This window comes from Primulina tabacum, chromosome 13, assembly GCF_025594145.1.
Source record: "Primulina tabacum isolate GXHZ01 chromosome 13, ASM2559414v2, whole genome shotgun sequence".
NCBI lineage: Eukaryota > Viridiplantae > Streptophyta > Magnoliopsida > Lamiales > Gesneriaceae > Primulina > Primulina tabacum.
The window spans coordinates 3,926,699-3,943,682 of record NC_134562.1 but is presented as its reverse complement, the minus strand read 5'-3'; positions in this window follow the sequence as shown (position 1 = coordinate 3,943,682).

The following is a 16,984-nucleotide window of genomic DNA, read 5'->3' as shown; positions in this document are numbered from 1 at the left end:
CCTAACTGCTGTCACACTGGAACCCACTGGTTCAGTTGACAAATCTGCTGATCAGTTAAGTAAAGATGCTATGTTATTATTTGTCAAAAGGTTTGGAAGATTTATGAGAAGAAATCAATGAAACTTTCAAAGACAATATCAGAAATAACTTGAAGGAAGAACCTAATGCTTGCTATAGCTGTGGCAAAGCTGGTTACTTTATTGCTGACTGTCCTAAGCCAAAGAAGGATAGTTGAGGATCAACTGAAAAGGGAAAGAAATCTTACGAGCACAAGAAAAGAACTAAGGATGATAAGAAATCATAGAGAAAGAAACATGAGGTGCTTCTAGCAGAAGAAAGCAAGTCCAAATGGGCAGAATCTGACAGTGATGATTCAGAACCTGAGAGCTTGAGCTGCTCCAGTGATGATGATGAGAAGGTCAAGTGTCTGATGGCTGATGACACAGAACTGGAGTCAACCAGTCAACATGTATTAGTTCAACTGACTTCACACGAGATGAACTTATTTCTACACTTCATGACATGGTCAATGAGTATCACAAGCTTTCCCTATCTTTTGAGAAGTTCATAGCAAAGCAAACTGATCCCAAAGACGATAAAATTGAAACTGATGAATCAGTTGATCTATTGAGTTTAATATGGGAGATTGCTGAGCTGAATGCTGAAAGAACAAGAATCAATCTATTATTCAGTAGTTAATTTTTGAGAGTTCAAAGCAAACTGAGCTTATTAAGGCATGAAATAAATCATCTGTTGCACTAGCTGAAATACAAGATAAGAAAAAATCAGTTACTCATAAAACTGATTTAGGGTTTAGCAACCAAGATGAAACTTTCACCAGTGATACTCAGCCAAAATTGAACATGAGCAAAGGGAAATATATTCACTTCGTAAAATCAGTTGTGGTACAAGAACAACCTGATCCAAGTAAACCAGTTGTACAACCTATTGAAAATAAGAACAAGGCTAGAAGGTATGATATTGGTTATAGCCCAAAAATTTCAACTGACCTACAAAGTCAGTCACCAAAAATTTTCATCAATAAATACCAGAACTATTCAAATGGCTACTCCAATTACTATAACAGTAAGCCAGTTCAGAAAAGATATCGGCTGAACAATCAGATAAACAAGGCTAAAGCTCAAATTGTTTCATCTGCACACTACACATCAAGCACACACAAGCCGAGAAAAACTATTTGGAACACATCAACTAGAAATTCAGTTAGACTAGTCCAAGTCTGGGTTCCTAAAGGACTAATCAAATTAGGACCCAAATAGTTGTGGGTACCCAGATTATATATTGTGTGTGATTGTAGGTGACATGTACAAACAAAGAATCAATCTGGTATCTGGACAGTGGATGCTCGCTTTATATGAAAGGGGATGCAAATTTTCTATCCCAACTAATCAAATAAACTGGTCCAAACATCAATTTTGGAGACAACTCTAAAGGTAAAACTGTGGGTAAGGGTAAGCTTATCCATGATAATTTTACTATCAAAGATTTTTTACTAGTTGAGAATTTGAAGTATAAATTGATTAGCATCAGTCAGTTATACGACAATAAATTCTCAGTTCAGTTCGACAAACACACTTGCTCTGTTAGAGACTCAACTGTTGAGGTCATCCTAACTGGCAATCGTTGTGGGAACACCTACAAAGTCAGTTGGACTGATCAACCTTATGCACCAGTTTGTTTTGTTGCTTCCAAATCCTCTAAAAACTGGTTGTGGAATAAGAGGTTGAACCACCTAATCTTTAAATCTATTGCTTATCTGAGTAATCATGATCTTGCAACTAGTTTGCCCAAAATAATTTTTCAAAAGATAAAATTTTTTCCGCATGTCAGTTTGGTAAGCAAGTAATATCTTCTATTAAAAACAAGGCTTATAAATCATCTTCCCGATGCTTAGAACTGCTACATATGGATCATTTTGGTCCTATACCAGTCATGAGCTTAGGGGGAATGAAATACACTTTAGTAGTCATGGATGATTTTTCGTGTGATCAGTTCGGTAATTGAGCGATCAGTTAGACCATGATAACATCCGATTTTGCCCAACTGAGGTGAAATACGATTTGTTCCAAATTGAGTTTTCTAATCAGTCCAATTGGCGGATTGTCATTTGGATAATCCAGTTGAGAGATATCATCAAAATACTGAAGCTCGCCAGAAATTCAGTTTGTGCAAAATTCAGTTTCAGCTTGCTTCTTGTGTTTGCAACTTCACACTTGAGTAAATATGTTAGAAACACAATAACAAGTTTTGTTAACATCAAAATCAAGATTGCGAACTTGAAAAGTTCCAACAATCTCCCCCTTTTTGATGATCACAAAACTTGGATAAACAATCAACTCAACTAACATATTTCTCCCCCTTTTTGTGTGAATCAAAAAGTCATATTTTCAAAATATTTTAAACAAAATTTTCTTCCCCTCAATATTTAAAAATAATAACTCCATTAAAATTACAATGATTTCTCCCCCTATATTTTTGAAATTTTGAAAATTATAAAAGAAGAAGGATAACAACCAATTTTCTCCATGGCTCATTTTCTGCTGCAGCACATATGCTCTGCCTTCAACGAATAAACTGTATTTTCTCGGGCATAATTAGGCTGAAAATTTTATACCGTTGTAAACCACTATGAGTCTAGTTTGCAACGCAAAAAACGGTTCGTCATTTGGACACTCGAGCAAGGAGATATGCCATTTTTCCTACGGTCGCTGCAAGCTGCGCGAAAATTCAGTTTTGCATATATATGTGTAAAAAATCTGAAATTTTCGAATTTTAAACATCAAAATCAGTTTCAATGTTCTTTCAAGAACACCCGCTCTGATACCACTTGTTAGGATCGATTAGGGGGGTTAATCATTGAGCTACAATAGCTCGGTTCTTGAAATATTGAACACCGATGAATTAAATCGAGTTTGGTGTTCAAACCAAGCGGAAAATACTCGAAATAATTCTTCGTAGAAACCGAATAAATATTTTGTAAACCATTTAAAATATATTCACGTTGAATGAGTAAAAATATTTTGGTTGAAGCATTTTATCAAATATTTAGTATGCAACATTTTGGTATTTGAAGAACACATAAAATGCTTCAACAATGCATCTTTAAAAACAGTGAAAATGATAAGCAAATGCAATAAACAAATAGACACGAATTTGTTTATGGATGTTCGGAGATTTCAAACACTCCTACGTCACCCCTTCTTCCCTTTGGGAAGGATCCACTAGAAGACTTTGATTTATACAACTACTTGTACAAACCCATTCCGGAAGGGCAGCACCCAACTAGAACTCCTAGCACTCAAGATTGTAGGCAGTACCTCACAATCGGCATATTGTTTAATGTCTCATATGCAAAGACTACATACACAAGTTTATTGTCTTTGTGCAAGACTCACTCAACTAATCTTTGAAGTTCAACTCTCTTGTTTATGTGTGTGATTGTGTGTGAGGAATTTATCATTTACATTGTATATCTCAAATGTATCTTCACACAAGGGCTTGTGCTCTCAACTAGCTGATATCTTCATGATAACTGTCCATGCTTTGAATCCACTTCAAAAGCTGTTGTTTGAACTTCAATATGTTGTATTTATAGGCTCCAACACTGATATATACGTTAGACACAAGAATATGACCGTTGGAAAGTTTCTGTACTGTTTCTGGAATTGCAACGGCCAAATTCATCTTGCTGGACATTTTCTCGACTGGTCAACTCTGGTCAACTGGTCAACTCAACTGGTCAATCAGTTCAAATGGTTCAGTTGGTCTGGTTCAGTTCGACTGGTTCAGTTGGACTGGTTCAACTGATCTTCAGCTGGTCTGGTTCAGTTTCAGCTGGTTCAGTTCAGCTGGTATGGTTCAACTGGTCTTCAGCTGGTCTGGTTCAGTTTCAGTTGGTCAGCAGCTGGTTCAGTTCAGTTGGTTGGTCAGCAGTTGGTTCAGTTTGTGCAGAACCAGTAACTTCATCGTCATTTATCAGCATCTTAAGCTTTGATTCAGACTTTTACTTCTGAATATGATTTGTAGATCATCGTCTTATCTTTCCAACGCATACTGAATCGCTTCATTTCGATAACCGAGCAGAGAGATATGACTAAAATACCGCAGCTGCTCAAACTCAACTGATTGCTGTTTTCGTGTGATCAGTTCGGTAATTGAGCGATCAGTTAGACAATGATAACATCCGATTTTGCCCAACTGACGTGAAATAAGATTTGTTCCAAATTGGGTTTTCTAATCAGTCCTATTGGCGGATTGTCATTTGGATAATTCAGTTGAGAGATATCATCAAAATACCGAAGCTCGCCAGAAATTCAGTTTGTGCAAAATTCAGTTTTAGCTTGCTTCTTGTGTTTGCAACTTCACACTTGAGTAAATATGTTAGAAACACAATAACAAGTTTTGTTAACATCAAAATCAAGATTGCGAACTTGAAAAGTTCCAACATATCAGTTAATAACTATTCAGGTAGTCTTTATCAGTTAATTAATTGTTTGTCAACTGATATCAGTTCATATGCAGATAAGGAAAGAGCAATGAATCGAAACATCAATTTTATTTATAAAATCGTTCACAAATTACACGATTTAGTTCTCTTTCTACAGCATCTAGCCAAGAGAACATCCAATTAGACAATGCTTTACAAGAAACTCTTATGTAGTCTTCTGAGAAGACAATATTCTCCAGTGCTCTCTGCTCCTGCATCAGCATCAACTCCAACAGACCTTCATTAGTAGTAAGATCTGAAGTGTGGATCACAATAATACGCTTCTTATACTTTATCTCAGTTGCCCTCTGTTTATCAGTAGCAACCAACCCATCTCACTGAATAGCTTGGAGGTCTTGTACTTTAGTCCAGGTGGACATGACCTTCTCAAGGACATAACTCTCCATAGCTTCCTTCTGTCTCTCCAGACGGCGAAGTGTTGCTGGAGAAGGAGGGTTGTTGGAACTTCTTGCTCTATCAATCTGTGTTTAATTATCGTTTTTATCATCTAATGACAGTGGTCTTATTTATAGACAGTTCCTGATATTGAAGAAATAGAAGAAGATGAAGAGACTCTAGTCAACTGAAAGCCTTTGACTTATTCAGACTAAGCTTCTCTTACCCTTTATTTTATTTATATGCATTTATTGAGGGGGAATATCGAATATAAGCGGTTAATTGAGAAGACAATAGTCAGTTGGTCTTCAACTGAAATGATTCAGCTTACAACTGATCACTCAGTTGCTGACCTAACTGATTTTCTCCAATAAGTTAACTAATTAATCGATAAATATTCCACAATAAGTCATGTGACCGATAATTACGCATTTAATGGACGTCTTTCAATGAATAGTGTTTTAAAAAGTGGCCCCTCGTAGCCCATTTAAATTCTACACACGTTTTCATCACACGTGCACACGATTTTATTCAATTTATCTTGAATTAACATGTGTCCAAAGATTTGAACAGTCACATACATATGTACTTATCCCCGCCACATTTAAGTTTTTCTTTACGCGCATTTCAGTTTACAGAGCAAATCCATACACAGAACTTTTTCTCTCGCAGATAACCAATCTTTCAACAATGGAAAATCAAGTTCCAGCATACATGTTGAACACAATGGCAATTGATTTTGATTAAGTCATGTCTGTCCAGGACGAGGATATCAAGAATGTGTTTCTCAAACTGGAGCTGCTGGACTGATGACATTTCTGGGACTATCTTCCCAAGAAATTTATCCAAAAGAGATTCAAGATCTCTATGCCGATGGATTTATCTCTGTGACGGCAACATCACTACCATCGTCAACAATAAGTTGCTGATAATAGAAGAAGACTCTTTCAGCAACATTTTTCAACTGCCTACTGATGGACTGACCAATATCTCTTAGGTGAAAACAAATGATGTTGAGGAGATGCAGATTCTCCTATCAACTGATGGATGGAAAATCAAGGTTTCCGATCCCAAGAAAGAAATGAAGCCAGAAATCCAGTTACTGGCTGACATCGTGGCCAAAGGGCAACTTGCCAAAGCAGGATCTTTTGCTGCTCTCACACTCGAAAAATTTCAAGTCATTACTGCTATCATGGCTGGAAAAAGGCTGCAATGGAAAGGTATCGTCTTCAACCTTCTCAAAAACATGTTTCAGTTATCGAAACAATCGAAGGTATTTGCAGTGCCGCTCAGCTATCTGCTGAAAAACAAGGGTTTGGTAGGTGACTCTTCTGAGAAGTCATCCAAATTCAAGATTTTCAATGTCAAGAATGTTCAACTGCCAAAGCTCAAGCTGGACATCTCTCATGAACTGTTCATTAAGGTGAAAAACGACATTGGGACGCAGGAGGCTCCCAAATCAGTCAAGAAAGCCAAGAAGACAATTCAGAAGAAGACAACCAAACGCAAACTGATTGTCAGTGAAACTATTTCTGAGAAGACTCCCTCTCCTAAAATCGTCAAGAAGCCTAGAACTCTTAAGACAAAACCAGGAATTGTTCTAAGCACCATCCCAACTGACAGGATGATACAATCTGGAGCTGAACAGCCAATCAAGGCTACTCCTTTGAGAGCAATACCAGTTGTATCTTCAACTGAGGATCAGTTACCTCCTCCTCCTGCTCAACACAAGAAGACTATCATCGAATCTGGTGATAAGAAGAAACTTGCTGGAGCTAAAGCTCCACTGATCACTATCCATGGCCCAACTACTTTGCCATTTGCAAGACCCAAAGGGGTAGTTATTAGAGAAATGATTGATGAAAGTGAATCAAGATTGAGGATTCCTCATGTTCTGACTGACTCAAAGGGAAAGGACAAAATGACATAAGAGCCCAGACCTACAAACGCAATTCAAACTCATATTGACCTCATTTGGAAAGAGGTCAATAAGTTTTCTGAGACTAATCTAAAGACTTATGATGAATGGGTAAGGTTTAGGACTGAAGTGTTTGTCAAGCAACTACAGAAGAAATCAGTTTTGAAGAAATTTATTGCCCTGGAAACTAAAGTCCTGAAAATGGTCAAAGCGGCCTCAGTTGTTCAAGCTTTGCAGAGGAAGAAGTACTTCTTTGATCAAGTACGTGCAAAGAAGTTAGGACAAATGATTGTTCAGCTACGCCAAAATTATGATCCCACCAGTCCAACTGCCTTTAGTGACAAAACAGTTCGTGATCAACCGGACTCGGATTTTATATCACTGCAGATATAGATTAGACATTGGGAACTGGATCAAGAACTGACTATTCCAGCAGATTCCCACAATATTTCATCAGACGAACAACCTGAACAATCAGTTCAATCGCAAGAGCCATCCCAGAAACCAGTTGCTGAATCTTCTGAGCAAGTAACTGTTTCTTCTTCAAATGATGCTCAACTGTCAACTTCTGCTCCTCATTCCTCAACGGCAGAACTTCAAATATATACTGATGTTAAATTATCATTGGCAAATATCGACGTAGTTATTAAATCAATTGCTACTGATATTCAGCTGATTACTACAAAAGCAGTTGAAGAACAAATCGCAACTGAAGAACCAGCCTCACAGGCTATTTTTCAACCTACTGAAGAGTCCGTTCAGTCGACCGCCACGACTGAACAGGCAGTTACCACAGAAACTGAAGAGCCAGTTCAGTCATCTTCTATTACTACACAAATCGTTCTAACAATAACTGAAGAGGCTCAGCTGCAGTTGGTACAATCTGAAGAGGTGCCAGCTGAAAAGTCAACCATAGTTTCAGTTGTTCAAACAACTGAAGAACCAATTTCTGAATCAGCTGAAAAACAAACTGAAGAACCAACTGCTGTTTCAGATGATCAACCAACTACAGAGCCTTCAAGTTCCACTGCTGCTCCGAATCTTTCTTCTCCTCCACAGCTTCAGCAGGAAGCTATACCAGACGATATTTCAGAAATGGGTAACCTTGAAACTAAAACAACTGACAGGGCCTTGGTGATCTTCAATCAAGGAAATAGGGAGCAGGAACTAGAAACCTCTGGAGCCATGTCTCCTGGTATATCAATAGAAACTGAATCAATGTTCGAAGAAATTTAGGCCATTCAGACAAACCTTGTCGGTATAATGACTTCCATTTTTGACATCAAGTCAACCCAATTTCTGCATACTATGAAGCTCGACTCTGCAAAGAAGTAAACTATGGGAAGATTGCAACAAATTAAAAAGTATGTAATTGCACTATTCTTCCAAATTGATGAACTTGGAAAAGACAGAGCGTCAGCTGAAGCACATTTCCAACTTCAAGCCTTGTTCTCAAGACGCCTTGATTTCTTGGAAAACACTGTCTCAAAAAGAATGGATTTGATGTAAGAAATCCTGATGAATGCATTATCAAACCTCTCCTCAGATGTTCGTTTGTTATCCAAAAAGGTAGATGTGTTTGACAAAAAGGGGGAAGAAGAAGGAAAAGATCAGCAGGAGCAATCTACAACATTTCGAAGATTATTATAGTCAGTTAGAAGATGCTTTTATTCTTTCATTCATTGTACGAATCTGTACATTGAAAGAGTTTTTAATAAAATGTTATTTTATCTATAATGAGTTCAGTTGATCAGTTCATATTTTTCTAAGTTTTCTCAAACACCAAAAAGGGAGAAATTGTTGGAAACTGAATTTCGGAAGTTTGACAAATTGAGCATTTAATAGATTGGACTAACTGATCAAGAAGACTGATAGAAACTGATATTAAATACGCAAACTATCGGTTGCACGTAACTGAAGATTAGTACGCAGATTCTCAAAGACAACTGGACTAGAAAACTGAACTACGCAGACAACTAACTGATCAGTTACTACAATCAGTTGTGAGATTATAAACTACATTCTATCAGCTGATCTTTCAGCAGTACACATAATCATTTAAGGAAAAGGACGTTCAATTAACAACTACAAAAGCTGACTGCAACAAGTAGCGGGATAGCCGCATTTCATAAAAACTGCAGTGTACTACTGTCAGAAGAATGTTGACGTGGCAAACAACAGATAGAAAGTTTCAAATCGTATTCAATATTATCGTTGGAGGCAAAGCCTATAAATAGCAGAGAAGAGCAGCTGAGAAACAACTCCGAGTCTGAATCAACCCGATTGTTATACTATTCTTTCAACTGAGCTTTTACTCTGTTGAAATCTTTGCTCATGCTTATTATATATATTCATAGCATTCAAGGCTATACTTCTAGCTTACAAGCACAAACTGCTGTTGTTATAATACTTGATCTTGAAAAGATCAGTTGTGCTTCATTTTCGAAAATTGCTACCTGTTCTATTTAAAATTTTGATCGATTATGTGTTCTCTTTTATGCTTCGAAATTCGTTGATTCCGCTGTGTCCGTATGAAAACTCTGAAATCTGAAAATCTGAAAAGTTCTGTCTGTTACTTCTGAATTCTGTTGCACTGTTACGATTCGAAGTTGAAATGGGACGAAAATTGTGATTCTGTCTGGCCCCCAATGGTGGGTATAAAACCATTTCTGTTTGGTCCCCAATGGTGGGTAGAAAACCATTTATGTCTGGCCCCCAACGGTGGGTATAAAACCGAGCTCTGGCCTCACCCCTTAGAGGACTAACATATTGGGGACAATTTGACCATGGAAATGAGATGAGTAACAGTGTTTTTGTCTGTTCTGAAATGATCTGAATTGTTTTTGTTTTGTTCTGAATCATTTGATAAGTTCGATCTATTATTCGATTCTTTTCTGTCTTGTCAAGTTAAGAATGTTAATTTTGAAAGTATGATAAAGAAAAGTTTTTTTAAGAATTAAGTTCTATATGTATCTTTGAAATCGATCGACCCCCTCTTGATGAGTGTTTTCCCAAAACACTCACCCCTTACAACTTCAGATAAAAATGAAGAGCAAGTAAACGAGGAGGAGCAAGAAGCGTTCTGGGGATGGTGATCAGATTTCGAGATCAGGAAATCGAGAATTGTACTCCTTTTCTTTTGTTTAGCTTCTGCAACTCTGATGTAAAAGTTTATTCTTTTGTCATTGTAAGACAATACTATATTTATGAAAAAGACTGGTTTGATTTGATACGAGGCTTTATTGTTTTTCAATCTAATTGTTAAACAATGCCGGATGTCACCGACGCTTCGGACTCGGGGCGTGAGATTTTAGTGGTATCAGGGCTACTAGGTTCATAATCCCGCTGTGATTTTGACAGACAAAATTTGGCGAAGTCAAATTTTGGCAAAAGCCTAGTGTATCCCAATTTGAGTCCAACTTTCATCCGTTCTTGAAGTCTATCTTTCATCTGTTTCCTAAATTTTGAATAGACTTCAAAAATCTATCCCTTCGATCATCCCACAAATTCTGAGTATCGAAAATTTTCCACAACAACTTTGTTTCTACTATTTGTGCCTTTCTACGATTCTGATGCTTTACTTTCGATTTTTATCCTAGGAAACGGCTGCTCCACGTACTCGCGCTCAGGCTGCCCTTCGCATGCGTCAGCTCACGATTGATAATCAGAATAGGGAAATCGCGACTTTGAAAGCGCAACTAGCCAAGGAAAGATTGGAGAAACAAGAGCTTAGTGAGGTTAGACACATACTTGAGACTGATGTACAGCGATTGACTCATCATCTGGACTTGGCGGAGAGCCATCTGTTGCAGATACCGACCGATTTCGTTCGCATCACACGCTTAGTTGAACTTAACAAGGATTTATTGGAGAGAGTGGAGATAGAGCTTGAACGTGCTGCTCAGGCCCGTCAGCGCTAGGAGGAGTACAACGCCAGGCAGGATATGTACATTTCGAAGCTCCACAGCGCTATGGACAGACTTCAGGATCAGAATAACTACCTACATTTGATGATAGAGAACATGGAGTAAGAGGAGGTAGCAGCGGTGGAGGTGGCCGGAGACGACAGTGCCAGTGACAGCGACGGCGGAGAGATGTTCGATTAGATTAGCATTATAATAAAGTATCTGGAATGTAGTAAACTTGTGACTAAGAAAATAATATATGTACCAAACTATTTTTAAACTTTCTATTATCTTATTGCATATTTAAGAATGGATGAGTATCTTATTTAAATGTTTTTTTTAGGAAACCAACATGGACTTTCAAAGCATTATAAATGAACTTTAGAAACAACTTCAAGAAAAGGAGTCAGAAATTAAAACACTGAAAGAAAATAATGATAAAGAGATAACTATCAGTTGGACGGAAATAACGTGTGCATGATGGACGATCTTCGTGAGGCCAGAGTGGAAGAGAAGAAACTACGCAAAGACGTTAGACGTTACGCGGCTTATCATCTAGAGTCAGAGCGTCAGCACGAGATCACCAAGCAAGAGTTGAAGAAAGCGCAAGATAGGATTTTTACGCTCGAAATTCGGGAAAATAGTCTTCTCAAAACCCAACGTCGTCTTCAGGAGCGGATTGAAGAGCAAGAAATCGATGAAAAAGTGAGCCAATCAACAATACAAGAACTACAGGATCAAGTAAACAATCTCGATCACCACAACACACAACTGCAGAATTACATTGAGCACCTACAAAATAAGATGGTCAAAATGGAAGAACTCATAGAACAACTGGAAGAGAACCCTGTGGAGGAAGAAATTAACGAGGCAGTAGGAGACAGAGAAGTAATAGACGAGTAGGGAGAGAAAGTCCTAGAATAGGCTTCGATTGTATCTAGAAATATTTGATTAATCATTTGTTTTGAAAAATATTTGGTTGTATGAAAAATTTTACAATTTAATGAAATTATTTCTTTGATTAAATATTGTGGCAAACAAATTAATAAAATACATGTTTATAGGAAATGGCAGGTAGACCACCCCGAAACAACCGTAATCCTCGTGGCGCCAACCAAGATGAAAACCCACCACCACCACCACCACCAAGAGTGAATCTCAGTCAAGAGGATATGATGGCAATAGCCACTATCGTAGCTGCGACGTTGCAAGGATTCGTGAACCCATTGGCTAACGCCATCCAACCACCACCTGAATCGCAACCGCGTGGGATTAAGTACCATTACGAATCTCTCAGAAGGAATCGAGTTCCAACTTTCGATGGGAACCCAGACCCAAAGGTCAGCCACAACTGGCTCAAGAACGTCGAAACACAAAATTTACTGGAGATACCTGAAGAGCTGATAGTGGAGGTTGTAACACCGTTTTTGGAAGACCAAGCTAGGAAATGGTGGGAAACTGTGTCGCCATCTTTGGTAGAAGTGGAAGAGATCACATGGCAGATTTTTAAGAGAGAATTTTTGAGACAATACTATCCCGCTGAATTTCGACTACAGAAGTTAAGTGAATTTGAAAATTTCAAACAAGCTCCGGACATGTCAGTAATGGAATACACTTCCCGATTCAACGATCTGGGAACCTACGTCCCAACAATCATGTCGGATGAAACGTTAAAAATGCATCGTTTCAAGAAGGGACTCAACAGTCGAATTCAGTCAGCATTGGCAGTGTTCAAGCCAAACAGCTTTGCAAATTTGATGGGCGCGGCAATGAGCGCAGAAACTGATATCAAGCGTCGTGAGGAAGAAAACAAGAACAAAAGACCGATGAGCAGTCAATTTACTCAGAATGGTCCCAAGTTTAGGAAACCAAATTATTCGAGTAGGCCTCCAAGAGTAAATTTTAACAGTACTGGCAATAGGGAAGGGAAGTGGTGCGACACCTGTAAACAGTATCATACCGGAGAATGCTATCGGAAGATAGGTGCGTGTTTCAAGTGTGGACAAGTTGGTCATAGGATAAAAGATTGTCCAGACAACAAGGACAAAGGGGCGGGACCCAACAAGAAAAATGAAAACAAGACCAATGCACGGGTATATACAATCACCCAAGAGGAAGCTGATGATACCAATGAAGTGGTGGCAGGTACTATCTTACTCAATGAAATGCCTGCTTATACCTTATTTGATTGTGGTGCTACACACTCATTCGTGTCTAAAAGATTTGCTTAGAAGCTTAAACTCGAACATGATACTCTTAGTGAACCATTAAGAGTAGCAACACCGGCAAGTAAAATAATTGAGACCCAAAAAATGTATCGAAACTGTAAAATTTGTATCAGCAAACAAATTTTTGAAGCAGAATTGATTCAACTCAATATGGTTGAGTTTGGCATCATTCTTGGAATGGATTGGTTAGCTAAATACCATGCCATTGTGGACAGCCAAAAGAAAAATGTTAGACTCCAGACTCCTAATGAAGAAGAGATTTTATTCGATGGAAAATCAAAAGAAAGAAAATCTCTGTTATCTGCCTCACAAGCCTGGAAAGCCATAAGAGGAGGAGAAGAAATTTATCTGGCAGTGATCAATGAAATCAAAGAAGAAGAAGTCCCAAGGTTGGAGGATATTCCAATTGTTCAAGAATTTATAGACGTTTTCCCCGAGGAACTACCGGGAGAGATACCAGATAGGGAAGTAGAATTTGAAATCAATTTGGTCACTGGTGCTGCGCCAATATCAAAGGCACCATACCGATAGGCTCCAGCCGAATTAAAAGAGCTAAAGGAGCAACTGCAGGAATTACTAGACAAGAAGCAGATTCGCCCCAGTGCATCCCCGTGGGGAGCCCCAGTGCTTTTTGTAAAGAAAAAGGACGGAAGCATGAGGCTATGCATCGACTACCGGGAGTTGAACAAGATCACCATAAAGAATAACTACCCACTACCAAGAATAGATGATCTTTTCGACCAGTTAAAGGGAGCCAAGGTCTTCTCAAAACTAGATCTAAGATCTGGTTACCATCAGTTGAAGGTCAAAGCAGAAGACATCCCTAAAACTGATTTTAGGACAAGATATGGACATTACGAATTCACGGTAATGCATTTTGGTCTAACAAATGCTACTGCAGCATTCATGGACCTTATGAATCGGGTATTCAAACCATATCTCGATAAGTTTGTAGTTGTCTTCATAGATGTTATCCTTGTGTACTCACCAAGTGAAGAAGAACACAAAGAGCATCTACGTCTCACTTTGCAGACACTTCGAGAAAAGGAACTATACGCCAAATTCAAGAAATGTGAATTTTGGTTAAAAAGTGTGGCGTTCTTAGGGCATATAATTTCTGAATTAGGAGTGTCAGTAGATCCTAAGAAGGTAGAGGCAATCAAGGATTGGCCACAACCAAAGACAGTGACTGAAGTAAGAAGTTTTCTGGGATTAGCAGGCTACTATAGAAAATTTGTGGAAGGATTTTCTTCAATAGCCATTCCACTCACCAAACTTACTCAGAAAAATTCGAAATTCATTTGGAATGAAGCTTGTGAAAAGAGTTTCGAAACCCTGAAGACAAAACTCGCATCCACACCAGTACTCATTTTTCCCGAGGATGGTAAGAATTTCACTGTATACAGTGACGCATCAAAGGAAGGATTGGGGTGTGTGCTTATGCAAGAGGGTCAGGTAATCGCTTATGCCTCACGGAAATTGAAACCATATGAGCAGAATTACCCCACTCATGACTTGGAGTTAGTCGCAGTAGTATTTGCGCTTAAAATCTTGAGGCACTACCTTTATGGAGTAAAATGCAAAGTTTTTACTGATCACCAGAGCCTCAAGTACATTTTCACTCAAAAGAAATTAAACATGAGACAAAGAAGATGGATGGAACTTCTCAAGGACTATGACCTATCAATCAATTACCATCCGGGTAAGGCAAATAAGGTGGCAGATGCGTTGAGTCGAAGGAACCCTGGGAAGGTGAACTTAAATTCCCTATCAGTGCAACCAAACCTCCGAGAGACCATCAAGTTGAAGCAGAGTCAAGACACCTCCATCCTTAAAATTCAAGAACAAATCCAAGAATCAAAAGTTCCAGAATTTCAGATTGATGAAAATGGAATACTCGGGATGAAAGGACGATTGTATGTGCCAAACGTCGATGGAATTCGAGAAGAAGTAATGGCCGAGGCACATAAATCGAGATTTTCAGTACATCCAGGGAGTACCAAAATGTACAGAGACTTAAAAAATAATTACTGGTGGAACGGTATGAAGAAAGATGTAGTTGTCTTTGTTGCAAAGTGTTTGGTCTGTCAACAAGTCAAGGCGGAACATCAAAGGCCTTGAAGACTTTTACAACCATTGGAAATACCAGAGTGGAAGTGGGATAACATCTCCTTGGATTTCGTAGTAGGACTACCACGATCAAGGCAGGGTCACGATGGGATCTGGGTAATCATTGACAGATTGACCAAGTCTGCCCATTTCTTGCCAGTACGGATGAATTATAATTTGGATAAATTAGCCACTTTGTATATGGACAACATAGTGAGGCTACATGGAGTTCCAGCGAGTATTCTGTCTGATAGAGATCCAAGATTTGTATCAAGATTTTGGAAAAGTTTCCAGAAGGCTATGGGAACCAAGGTTACTCTCAGCACGGCCTATCATCCACAGACTGATGGCCAAACCGAAAGGACAATTCAAACCCTCGAAGATATGCTGATGGCATGTGCACTGGACTTTTCTAGAAATTGGAGTGAACAGTTACCCTGATCGAATTCGCTTATAACAACAGCTATCATAGTAGCATTGAGATGGCTCCGTATGAGGCTTTGTATGAAAGAAAGTGTAGGTCGCCCCTATATTGGGACGAGGTCGGAGAAAAAGCTGTTACCGGACCAGAAATCATTAAGCTAACCGTTGATAAAGTAGTAATAATCAAGGAAGGCAGCCCAAGATAGGCAAAAGAGCTGGGCCGACCTGAAGAGAAGACCCTTACAGTTGGAAATTGATGAGAAAGCTTATGTCAAGGTCTCCCCTATGAAAGGAGTAGTTCGATTCAGTAAATCCGGAAAGTTGAATCCGAGATATGTGGGACCATTCGAGATACTGGAAAAGGTAGGAACCTTAGCCTACCGATTAGCGTTACCACTGGACATGGCCAGAATACATAACGTTTTCCACATCTCACAACTGAGGAAGTATGTCCCAGACCCGAGTCATGTACACAAAGTTGCACCACTGATGATTGAAGGAAACCTCAACGAAGAACTCAAATACGAAGAAGTCCCTATTCGAATAGTGGACACAAAAGACCAAGTTTTGAGGCACAGGACAATACCTTATGTCAAGGTACAGTAGTCAAATCATACTGAAAGAGAGGCAACTTGGGAACTCGAGGACAAGATGCGGTCACAATACACTCACCTATTTGAATGATCAAGCTAATGCAAGTTTCGGGGACGAAACTTTTAATAAGGAGGGAGGGATGTGAGAACCCGAGATTTTACGATCCCAATTAAATAAGGTAAGAAATACACGAGCTTAAAACTTAGCTTAATCTAAGATCAGAATACTTTCATTCTAATTATAAACTTAATTATGAACTTAGATTTTCAGCTAGTAACTCGTGGAAGTAACTTCAAAGCTCAGGGATTAGCTCAACAGAAGGCCGAGCTGCAAATAACCGCATCCATCGGAGAATTGTCACGGAAGGAGTAAAACCCCAGCTCAAGGACACGATCTGTCAGCTCGAAGCAGCTCAACCAAGTTTGTCCTAACAAAACCAAAAAGGGAGCTATAAGTTGAGTCAAGAGTTCGGACAAATTAAATGTGCAATAAATGACCTTCGCGTTAAACCATGAAGGAGCTGCGGAAGGAGCTAAGAGCTAGGACATATTGATGATGCAGGAAATGACCTTTAGAAAATCAAGGTGACATTTAAGGATGCATGAATTTTTGAACCCACCATTATAACTAGTCTTGAACTTGGAGAACAAATGGAATTTTGGTCTACAATTAATCACACCATTATGGCATTTCTTGTGCTCCAAGTGGTCGACCAAGGCAAGGTGAAAGGGCAAGAATTTTCTATAAATACCACCTAAAGTCACATACAAGAATGCACTTCAAAAATCACTCAAAAACTCTCCCAAATTTTCGGCCCTCTCCTCAACCCTCAAGTCTCGGCCGAAGTCAAGGAAGAAGGAGGAAATATTTTCGTGCAGTCTAGTACGAAAACCTTGTGCCGAA